The sequence below is a fragment of the Anabas testudineus genome, chromosome 9, assembly GCF_900324465.2.
Source record: "Anabas testudineus chromosome 9, fAnaTes1.2, whole genome shotgun sequence".
In the NCBI taxonomy this organism is placed as follows: Eukaryota; Metazoa; Chordata; class Actinopteri; order Anabantiformes; family Anabantidae; genus Anabas; species Anabas testudineus.
This window is the reverse complement of record NC_046618.1, coordinates 18,047,528-18,058,004: the sequence shown is the minus strand read 5'-3', so window position 1 is coordinate 18,058,004 and position 10,477 is coordinate 18,047,528.

The following is a 10,477-nucleotide window of genomic DNA, read 5'->3' as shown; positions in this document are numbered from 1 at the left end:
TTCAATTATGCATTTTGTCTAAAATGCCTATTAAACTTTTAAAAAGTTAAAAATATTGTCTCAGTTGCTTTTTGCATTTTGTGTTGTGGAAATATGAAAGAGGGGGAGACAGGGGGAGTCTCCAGCCGGACTCGAAGCGGGGATGTTGCAGTTACGGGGCTACCAGTGTGCTCCCATAACACTTCCATATTGTTAATGTATAACCTCATTATGGGAGTATGGCTGATGGTTCATTAAACTGTGTCAATATATTCTGTAATCTGCCTCCACAGAGTAATTGCTTAGCTGCGCTGTTCATTTTTGTATTATGTTTGATCTATTTGATGATTCTTAGGTCTATTTTTATATATTAATTCAATGTCATAATCATACTTGATGTATCAGTGTGAAGTCTATGATGAGTTGTATGTGTGCTTACTTTTCTGGAAACCGTTTCTTCACGGTGTCTGATTTGTGATTTAAGGTGATCTGTGGAAATCGGAGATGCTGGAAGACAATCGGCAAAACACAGATGAGCCAGTGGAGTCTGAGCCAAAGTAACTTTTTTTTTTTAAGTGCTCAAAGTCAAAGTGGAAAAGCTGAAGAAAGTTTTGAGTGGAAAGTTAACTGAGTGAGACAGTGGTTCCTGATAAATATACTCTACCCTGTGCTACCTCTGCCTTCCCTTTTTCTTCTTTTGCCCTTCTTCCCTCTCTTTCAAATTAACCGTGTGGCTTTAATACAATGTGTGTCATGCAGGTTGCCCCGGCGACTCTTTGATCCTGTTTTCCAGTCTCTGCCTCTGGGGCAGACGTGCTTCTCTTCAGTCTGCTGCACACCAGCTCTGGAAGCTGCTGCAGCTCTGAGACAAACCATGGGCTGCTGCGTTCATCTCACTCCCCCTTTTCTTCCTGTCGCTCTCACTTTCTCTCTGTTTTTTGAGGCCTCTCTATCGCTCTCTCTTCTTACTGTTTTTTTTTTTTTTCTTTTGTGTTCTCTCCATCTCTCTGTCTCTCTCTTACTCACTCTGCTTCCCTTTGGTCTTGCCAAAGCAGCCCTCCCTCAGCATGGGCATCCAGGATACCCGGGGGAAGAGAAGAGGCCAGGACCTCAGCGAAGCAGCCCTCCTTGGAGGAAAAAAGAGAGAAACACTCCTCCTGACTCTCTCTTTCTGTCTCTACAGTTGACGTTACTCCCTTGAAAAAGAAGTAGCCAGTCCTCTCCTCCCACACTGAACCTTTACCTGCTCTACCTGTTTAATTGCTGGTGTCTGGCTGCAGTGCTCAGAATTTTTTCCCCTCTTGTTCTTGTTGGCGGCAACCCTCAATGTGACTTTCATATAAGAAGCTGCCGTGTGAAAACACAGTCCAGACTTCTCTCATACTCTACAGTTACATTACCAAGAAACAATAATGTAGACTTAATGTTTACTGGGATGGTTACAGTATCTTGAGAAACCTTCAAGTCTCTGCAGGTCGATTTTCAGATTCACTAAAATGAATGGTAATTAATGGCTGCCTGGAAGGGAGGAAAAACATTTAAAGAAATCAAAAAAATTATGGCAAGCCTAATTGTTGGCAGTAATGAAGAGCGTAGGTGTAAAACAAAGGGGCAAGACTTGCAAAAATGCTGTTTAGTGAATGACTGAGCAAGACGCTGCTCAAAAGGAAATTGAACTTAAAAGTGCTCAGTTAAGTGCACACATGCCAACCACAACTGCTACAGCCTCAAAACAGTTTGTTCTTCTTCTTGGTTTTGATTTTCTTAGAAATTAGCATTAGGAGTGCTGCATTCACGTCATGTTTGTTACTTTTGATTTTGCAGCTTGGTTACAGTGTTTGTTTGTACTTACATTGGAGTTAATGTGAACGCAGGTTCTCATCCATCAAGTGTAGATGGGACTAAAATATGGACTGTTTGCTTTAACTGTAACAACAATCAAGACTTTTCTTTTAAACAAAAATACGAAACAAACAAACAAACAAAAAAAAAAAATATATATATATACATATACTGCATATAAAGTATGCATGCATTATGTATTTTCTGCTGTCAGTGTTTCAAATAGTAGACTAGAATAAAGCTTCAGATATATTGTTATGCCTGGCAGAATGAATGAATGTAAAGGAAAAGTAAAGTATTTAGAAAAAACATATTACCAAAGTATTGGTAGTATTAAATGAAATATATTATCTGACAGATTTCAGGATACATTTCTAAAGTAAACAGAGTTTGGGCCTTGCAGACTACAACTTTTTTTTTTCTTTTCAGAAAATACTGAATCTTAACTGAACTTTCGGGGAGCATTAGTTTCAATTTAATTTGTTACATTATTTAGATTTTAGCACGTACAGTGAAATATCTATCTCTTATTAGAACAAACCTATGCCACATACAGTATAACAGCCTTCCGCAACTGCAAACAAATGTGATCACACACCCCTATGAGCTTTGTGAAATGCAAATGCGTGACCTGACAGGGAACCAAACTTTCGTTTACAAGACAAACAAAAGCAGGCATGTTTTCTTAAACTCTGCAAAGAATGCCTTTTTCTCTCCGTCTTCTCCTGTCCAGTGTGTGTGGCAGCATTTCTGCTGATAAGACCCAGCCAGGAGGTGCAACAGATGTTGCCTTGACATCCATCTGGGCCTCGTACTCCCGCTCTGTCTCCCACAACTGATGCTCCGTGGAGGACACCCCACATTCCCGGCCTTCACACAGCGAGGTGCTGCTCCCCCAGAGGGCGGGGGGTGGTTGTGGGGGTGGTGGTGGAACTCTCCTTTTCAAGATCCTCAAGCAGAAATCAACTTTAATGCTGGTTTGTGGATATGTGCGGTAAAGATTGCAGATTGAGTTCAGACAGGTCCTCTGGGTTCATTTGAGGTGTTTCGTCTTTGCTTCAACACTCCTGCCTTCATGACTCTCTCTCTCATACACACACCCCTTAGAGAAACTTATACAAATGATGGAAATGTTCCCTGGCCTAAATGATAATTTCCGGACGTGTGAGACGATTGTTCCATTCACAGGGACTGGATTCTGTATTGTGACTGGTGTCTCTCCACATATTTTAGTGACTTGAAACTGACCAGCAAACTGGTCGTTTTGTTTTTTCCTGAAGGTGCGAGAACAAAGTGGGTGTGAACATCACAAGTCAACATAGTGACTTTGGAGTATATTTATAGTGTAAATCTACTTGTAATTGTAAGTAGATCATGCTACAGTTATATCATGCTCATGGTGCCTCAAGTAACAAAGCAACAAAGAAATCCAGTCAGATATTTGACATTTGTGACATTATTGACTGATTTTCATCAAACCAAATGAAAACAGTGCCACTTTTTCTTTTGCTTATACAAGAATTAAGTGTGTCGGCAGCGTTTCTAATGGAAATAACTAAGTTGTGTTTTGTCTGCTTTGTATTTTCAGATGCTCAGCAGGATCACTCCTCATAGCCGACGTCCCTGTTGCTGAATGTAAACGCTGAGGAATCCCTCCTGTCGTGCATGTGACCCCACAGGTTTGAGGTTGAGCAGTAAAACAACTGAATGGCTCAAACCTAATAAACTTAATGAGTTACGTCGTATGAGTTACGCCGGAAATAGTCCTGTTAATTATTATTTGACTTGATTTTTACTTCCCAGTGTCAATAAAGTTGTTTTTTGTAAACTTCATTAATATTAAGATCATGATACACTAGCACACTGGAGTTTATTCAATTAGTCTGAGCGTATTTGAAGTAACTTAATCAGACATGGAAATTGAGGATATTGACCAGTGAGCCAGACATCTGCCGTAGTCATTTGCTTCCAATCAATCGTGTTTGGACAAAGAAGGCCTTATTCACACCAGATTAAGATGAGCAGTCACTAACTTCACACAAATACGTCTGTTTCTGCCACAGGTCTGAGCTGATGAAATATGTGAGCTTCCCTAAACTTCGCCCACTGTCTCAGATTTACAAACCAGGATCCTTACACATTCATGTCTGAAACACTGACCCTGCAGCTGACCCACAGCAGGTAAATCTTCACAGGTGGGAGTTTTACATTTTCTTTTAATGTACCGTAGAACCTCTGGTTCCTGCTCTACTGGCCTACTTCTGGTCCTAATGTAGAGCAATTTACCAATGCATCATTTATCGCTGCTGTAGATATCTTACTGACTTGCTCATCACCTTAACAAATACTTTCTAAACTGATACCTGCCTTTAAATACTGATGGAAAAAGAAGCCAAACAGAAAGGACTCTGCTGCTAAAGTCCCACATTCAGAATCTTAGTTATTAGAAGAACAGATGTGACGGCGACAACATGTCCATACATATGAAATGGTACTGGCTTAAACTGGAAATGCTCAAGTAAAGTGAAAGTACCTCATTGTCATTTTCATTGTTGCTTCCCACCATTTTTAAAAAGAAGCCAACTTGGAGTTATATGTTAGTCCAAACTCCTCAAAACATCTTTCACGTCTTTGTGAGTTTGAGGTGAGTTGACATCAGTATGATCCTCGAGCTGATTCTATGTATGTTCTTATATCAAAGGACTTAAACTCTCAGACTTTTGTCCTTAAAAACTTGAGGAAACCATGCTGTGCAATTCTACTCGAGCCCTTTGTGGCCACCTAAACGCCTCGTGTTTTTTCTGGGTGTTTGAATGCCTCGTCTGTTGGGTGACTTCCGTGGGATTCCAACAGGCTTGTCACTCAGATTGTTTGTCCTGGGGACGAGATCTGTGTGAGTCCTGTTTCCCTTCCTCTCTTCTCGGCCCGAGTGCTGATGGAGACCCGCATCCCAGGTGGCCCACACATCAAAACAAGAGGGATCGCAGCTCTTGGTTTTAAGACAAACATCACTCACTTTCTTTGTTGTCTGAGGGACAGGGGGCACGGCGGTTTATCTCCAGAGGATCTCCCCCGCTATCGCCTTCCACCAGCCCACCGCCCCATCCCACAGGAGCTGCTAAAAGCAAATGTCAGTCAAGAAATAGACGTTGCATTCCTCCCAAAGGTCAGTTATAGTGGTGGTCTCTCAAGGATCTGTGACATGTTTAAGTCAAAATACGATTACTATTTTCAAGATTGTCTAATCTAGTTACAGATTTATTTCCTTGGCGCGAAGCAAAACCACAGCAGGTGATTTTTCTTCTCCGTGACACCTCTGTCACGTTGCAGTCCATGTTTTGCCCTGCACTCTTTACATGCCTACCACACACAGCCCAGTTTAGTCTACCGTGAGTTATTTGCCACATATGAAACCTATTGCTCTCTAAGGCCGTGTGATGGGGGCCCAGTATCGGCTCACAGTGTAGCAGCTCCCGACCCATCTGTGCAGGTGATTCCTGCTCCAGCTCCTTCCCCTCTAGGCCTGTAAGGAGCGCCGTGTCTAGGGGACTTTATGAGCATGACCTTAACATGCCCGTCTCAAGTGGTCTAGACTCAGCTCTCTGTTTACTAGAGTCCCCGTCCCACTGATGGCTATCAGACTTTTCACTTTTTACTAGTGACTCTCTCCTGTCATAACTCTTTGAAGATCGACGGACATGATGTTTTGACCATCCTCTTTGTAGAATTTACTGTCACAGCTCAGAGGAAACGGCACACAACCAAGGGGGGACACTGCCTCTCTCTGCATGTGCAGAGAGCATCTGTGGTGTGGCTGCACCCCGAGGAGGTGGGGAAGTCTTTATGTGATGTAGACACCAGATAACTTCTGGAAAGTAGATGTGACTAAGAAGGTGTTGAATTATTTTTTTTCTGAGACTGAAATAAATTAGACTTTTACCCCAAATGACTTTTTACACCAACAATGAAGTAGCATCTACACCTCTAGGACTTCAATAACAAGGCTGTTGGGTGGGAAGCTACAGGTGATTGATTGGTCAGTAATATGTAGTAAACATTTAATTGTTGCCTATAAATGTAAGTTGTTTTACATTAGGGCATGTTTGCTGTGCTGCGTGGCACTGAGCCAAACACTGTAGGTGGATTAGCTCATTGAATCCAAACAGTTTACGGGGAACGCGGCTCCAGTGACGAAACTATGTGGGCAGCTTGCAGCTCTCAAAGTACAAACGTTCCATGTGAAAGCCAAAAGGAGAAAAAGTGAGTCCTTGATGGGGACTATCTAGTAAACACGGCTGCTGCGCAGAGAGACAACACCTGTGTTTTCACCAAAGTTTTGGCACGGAGCACTTTAATCACTGCCGGAACCATATTTGGTCCAGTGCAAATTTCATGTTGTCCTTACAACAATGACGAAACCCCCGTCCTGACTCACGCAGGAAACTGCAAAGTCAGTGGCAAATAAGATCTGAGGGAACAGTCGAAACAGGAGAAGGCGAACAGCGTGGTGCTGCGATGATTCAGCTCAGCTGGAGTAGCAGGCTGCAGACACCAACACAGGTTAGATAGCAGGAATAAGCTGCAGCCGGCAATAGTGTTTAAGGTGGTAAGGATTAGGGTTAAATGTCACAAAGGTCAAGTAAGCGAACAGTTTAGATTCGCTGAGAGAGGTTTGCTGCTGTTTGCTCGCTCGCTGGACATATTGCTCGAGTGGCCGCTAGAGTTTCTTCTCTATGAAGGAACCAGTGGTGGAAAGCTGTTATTCTGCACTAGTGACGTTCTGTTATCTGGGTTAGAGATGAGTTGTTTTGAGTTTATGAGCAGTTACTGAGGAATTTCCCTGAAAAAAACTCATTTATTTCAAGATATAAACTTTGTTCTCCATCTTATTGCTTTATAAACTGTGCATTTTTGCTTCTCTTCTCTTTGGGAAACTTTGGAGCAATTTATTAGGAAAGTACAGAAAATTACAAACACATAAAATTCCGTTTTACGTATGCAGCTCAATGTAGTTTATGTTTACAAAGATACTTATTTATATCTCCAGTCTGGTGGATCACGTTGCAGCATTTCCTCTCTTTACTGTTCTTTTCAGGATTGAGCCTAAACATCTTCTTATGGGATTAGAGAATAAGAGACCCCCCCCCACCCCACTCAAGTATGTAATCACTATTTACTTACTATTACACTTGTAGTCCAGTATTCACGCTGCTTTTTGTGTTGTTGTGATCTGTTTTTTGCTGTTTGAAAAGAACACTCATGGTAACTGTAATTAAAAATAACTTCACCTCCACCAGCTGCAACAGTTAAATGTTGCTGTCACACTAATACATCAGTAGGAGTAATCCAATATTATAAAATAGTACTTTCTCCTAACAGTACTTCAAATCAGTGACGTATGTTTGTCATAACTCTTGCAGCTTATTTATATAACTGATTCCTGCACACCTGTTGACCACGTCAGTGCTAAAAGTGACTGGTCAACATTTTCTATCAGAGCAGCAACTCTAAAAAGTAAAATCATGCATGTCCATCAAGCAGAAGAACAAATCCGCACAGAGAATCAAAATGAAGAGCTGTTACAGTTTTGCGGCTTTTTTTCTTTCACCTGGACAAAATAAACGGAGAAATGAGCTGCTTGAAGTTGACGGAGTGACATTCTTGAATTCTCCTCAGCCCGTCTCTCCTGTTGCTGCTCAGCAGACAGCTTCCCCCACCCCCAGCCCATGTGTATCAGCCTGGTTCACATACACAAGATTAAGTAGCAAAAGTGACATCCAAGACCAATCGGGCCACCCAAGAGAACCGCAACCAGCGGAAAGGCTGTCAGAGCCCCCTTTTGCGACATTAATCTTCAAGCCTCTCCTGCGCTGCCAACTCACATCTCCTTCAAACAGGACAGGGAGGTAGAAGGCTGAACTTTCCCTCCCTCAAGGATTTCTCCTCTCCATCAATTAACTCTTTGGGGGACAATTCATTGTCACTCGACATGTGCCAGACAACTTCAAACAGTGGCAAAATAAATTACTTTTCCAGACATTTTTTTTTTTAAATCTTTCCTTTAATTTGCCAGAGAGGAGAACAGAGTGGATGTTAGTCAAATTTGTAATTGACCTAAATGTCTTCACGAAGACAAGACACAGAAATGTGACTTTGAGAAAGTGCTTTAAAGTGATTTATGCCTGAAAAAACGACATCTAAGTTGCCTGTTGAGAGCTGTAGAGACATTGCTTTGGCCTGTTCCCCCCATTAATAAGATGTTAACATTCAGCAGTGGAATTTATCTTAAATGTCAGAGGGCTGTTAAAATAGACGTTGAGGGATCAGCATGCTAACTGAGCTACTTTAACCACCTCAGCTAACCCTTTTGTCTTCTTTGGTCACCAATAGCATCTTTGATCTCTTTCAATAGGACAACTGTGTGTGTGTGTGTGTGTGTGTGCGCATGTGTTTGTGTGGTGGGAGTTATCCTGACCTTCTCAGGGGGTGGTGTCGCGTCCAACCTGATAGCGGTGTGAATGGTAAAACAGAAAAGATGAATCCAGCAATGGATAAATAGCGGAACATGAGTGTGTTATGCAGTGGATGCCTTTGGTCCCAGGAGAGAGGCTTCCTAACCCCAACCTTTCTTCTGCCCGAGACCTGAGAAGCAAAGGGGGATGTCGCGCCATCTAACAGTGTTCCTTTGAAGAGAGCAACACTGAAATCAAGCAGCATGCCTCAAATACTTGGTGAGACTCTGTGCACGCGGCTGGAAACCTAATGTAGGATTTTTCCAATTCAATTCAAATCAATTTTATCTGCACAGCACGAAATCATAAAGTCTAATAATATAATTGAAAACAAATTAGAGTTAGCGTGAATAGAAAATTGAGATAAAACCGTATTTAAAGACACCATGCAGGATGAGAAGATGAGTCCCAGTGCCAAAGAGGTTGGCAGGAGAGGAATTTTCCAACAATATAAAAATCCTAATTACACAAAGCAAAAACTGCAAAAACATGTAAGAATTATTTTCAAAACAAAAATGAAATCTAGGACCTGGCCAAGTATGTCGAGTATGTCTTTTAAACACTGATGGTAGAACAAGTATCAGCTATGGCCATGTATATGAAATAAAAATAAATAAATAATAAAAGATAAAGTATATAGATGTATTTCAAAATAAATAGCAATGATAGTAAAATTTAAAAAATGTATTTATTTATTGCAGCTAGTTCTTAAATTTCATTATAGTATAATGAGACAAAACAAATATTTATTTTCATTCTTATTCTTCTTGAGTGATTGGCTAAAAATGAGTAAAGGTGTATTAAAATGGACAAATGGACCCTGTAGCTTATTCGTCTGTGCTAAACTGTTGCAATAGTTCCGTTTGTTATGGGGAAACATTACATACTGTACGTTTATTTAGATTCGACCCCTCATACATCAACCTGCTGAAAACCAAATTTGAAATAGTTTCCTACCAGTGCAGTTTACAAATGTTAAAGTAACATTTCCTGTAAAGTATAATTTCCAGCTGTCTTTTTGAAACTATTTACCATATTTCATAAACTAAAGCTTATTTCAGTGACTATTTGAAATAATTACGTCTCCAGTGGGAACAGTTTAGGGCCGAGTAACTGAAAACATTACGAGGACGTCAGAAAGCACTGAGAACCAGCACATTGGTGGTTTTGGTCTTTTCATTGCATTTGCTGACAATAACAAAAACCCAGACCATCATGAGCCGTATCCTTTAACATCTGTGTTCACCCAAATTACAGAAAACGATTTAAATGATTTCTGACCGACTCTGCAGCTCGAGCCATGTGGGTTGTTTTGAGGTTGCTTTTTTATTTAGCAGCTGGTTCTTAAATTTATGTCCAAAAAAAAAACACTAAACTTTTTTTTTTATATATAAATTTGGTTTCCTCATGTTAAAGTGGCAGCAGAAATCGAATTTATACAGAATCAAATAGAAGCTACTAAAATGGTTGTACATATTTTTTGTATGAATATACATACGGCGTAGTGATGTTTCTAGAAAACCTGCTAAATAACCATTTAGAGTTCAAATAATCAGCAGCAGTGTTTTTGGCTCACCTACAGATGACCGTCAAGAGAGGGACGCCATCATATTAATGCAACAAAATCATAAAAATCCAAAATGTTCTAATCTTGTCTGCTCATTTATTTGTACTGCTGCCCACAAACACCTCATTTACTCGTCATTATTTGGCAACGTCTCTGCTGAAAGGGGAAAAAAATTCTATTATCTCACAGTATAAATCATTGTATCATTGAGGCAAACTGAGTTTTTACCAAAGTTGGAGAGAGCACAGTGATTATTTTGGAAATGAGTCAGTCTATAAAAAAGAATAAGAAAACAAAAACCTAATATCACTTTCTGAAAAGATGAGTGGGAGATTCGTGCGTCTGACTGTACAGAAGATAATAAATGATGCAAAAGTAATAAACAGCGCTCTCGAGGTAAACAGGTTCCTTCCAGTGTTGCTTGCTATGAGCTTTTTGTTTGGTTAACCAGGAGTCATCATCAATCTGTGATCTGTGCCCTTCAAAACAAGCTGCAGCCAAGTGTGCTGAGAACACACAATAACACACACACACACACACACACACACACACACACACACACACACACACAGTTAGA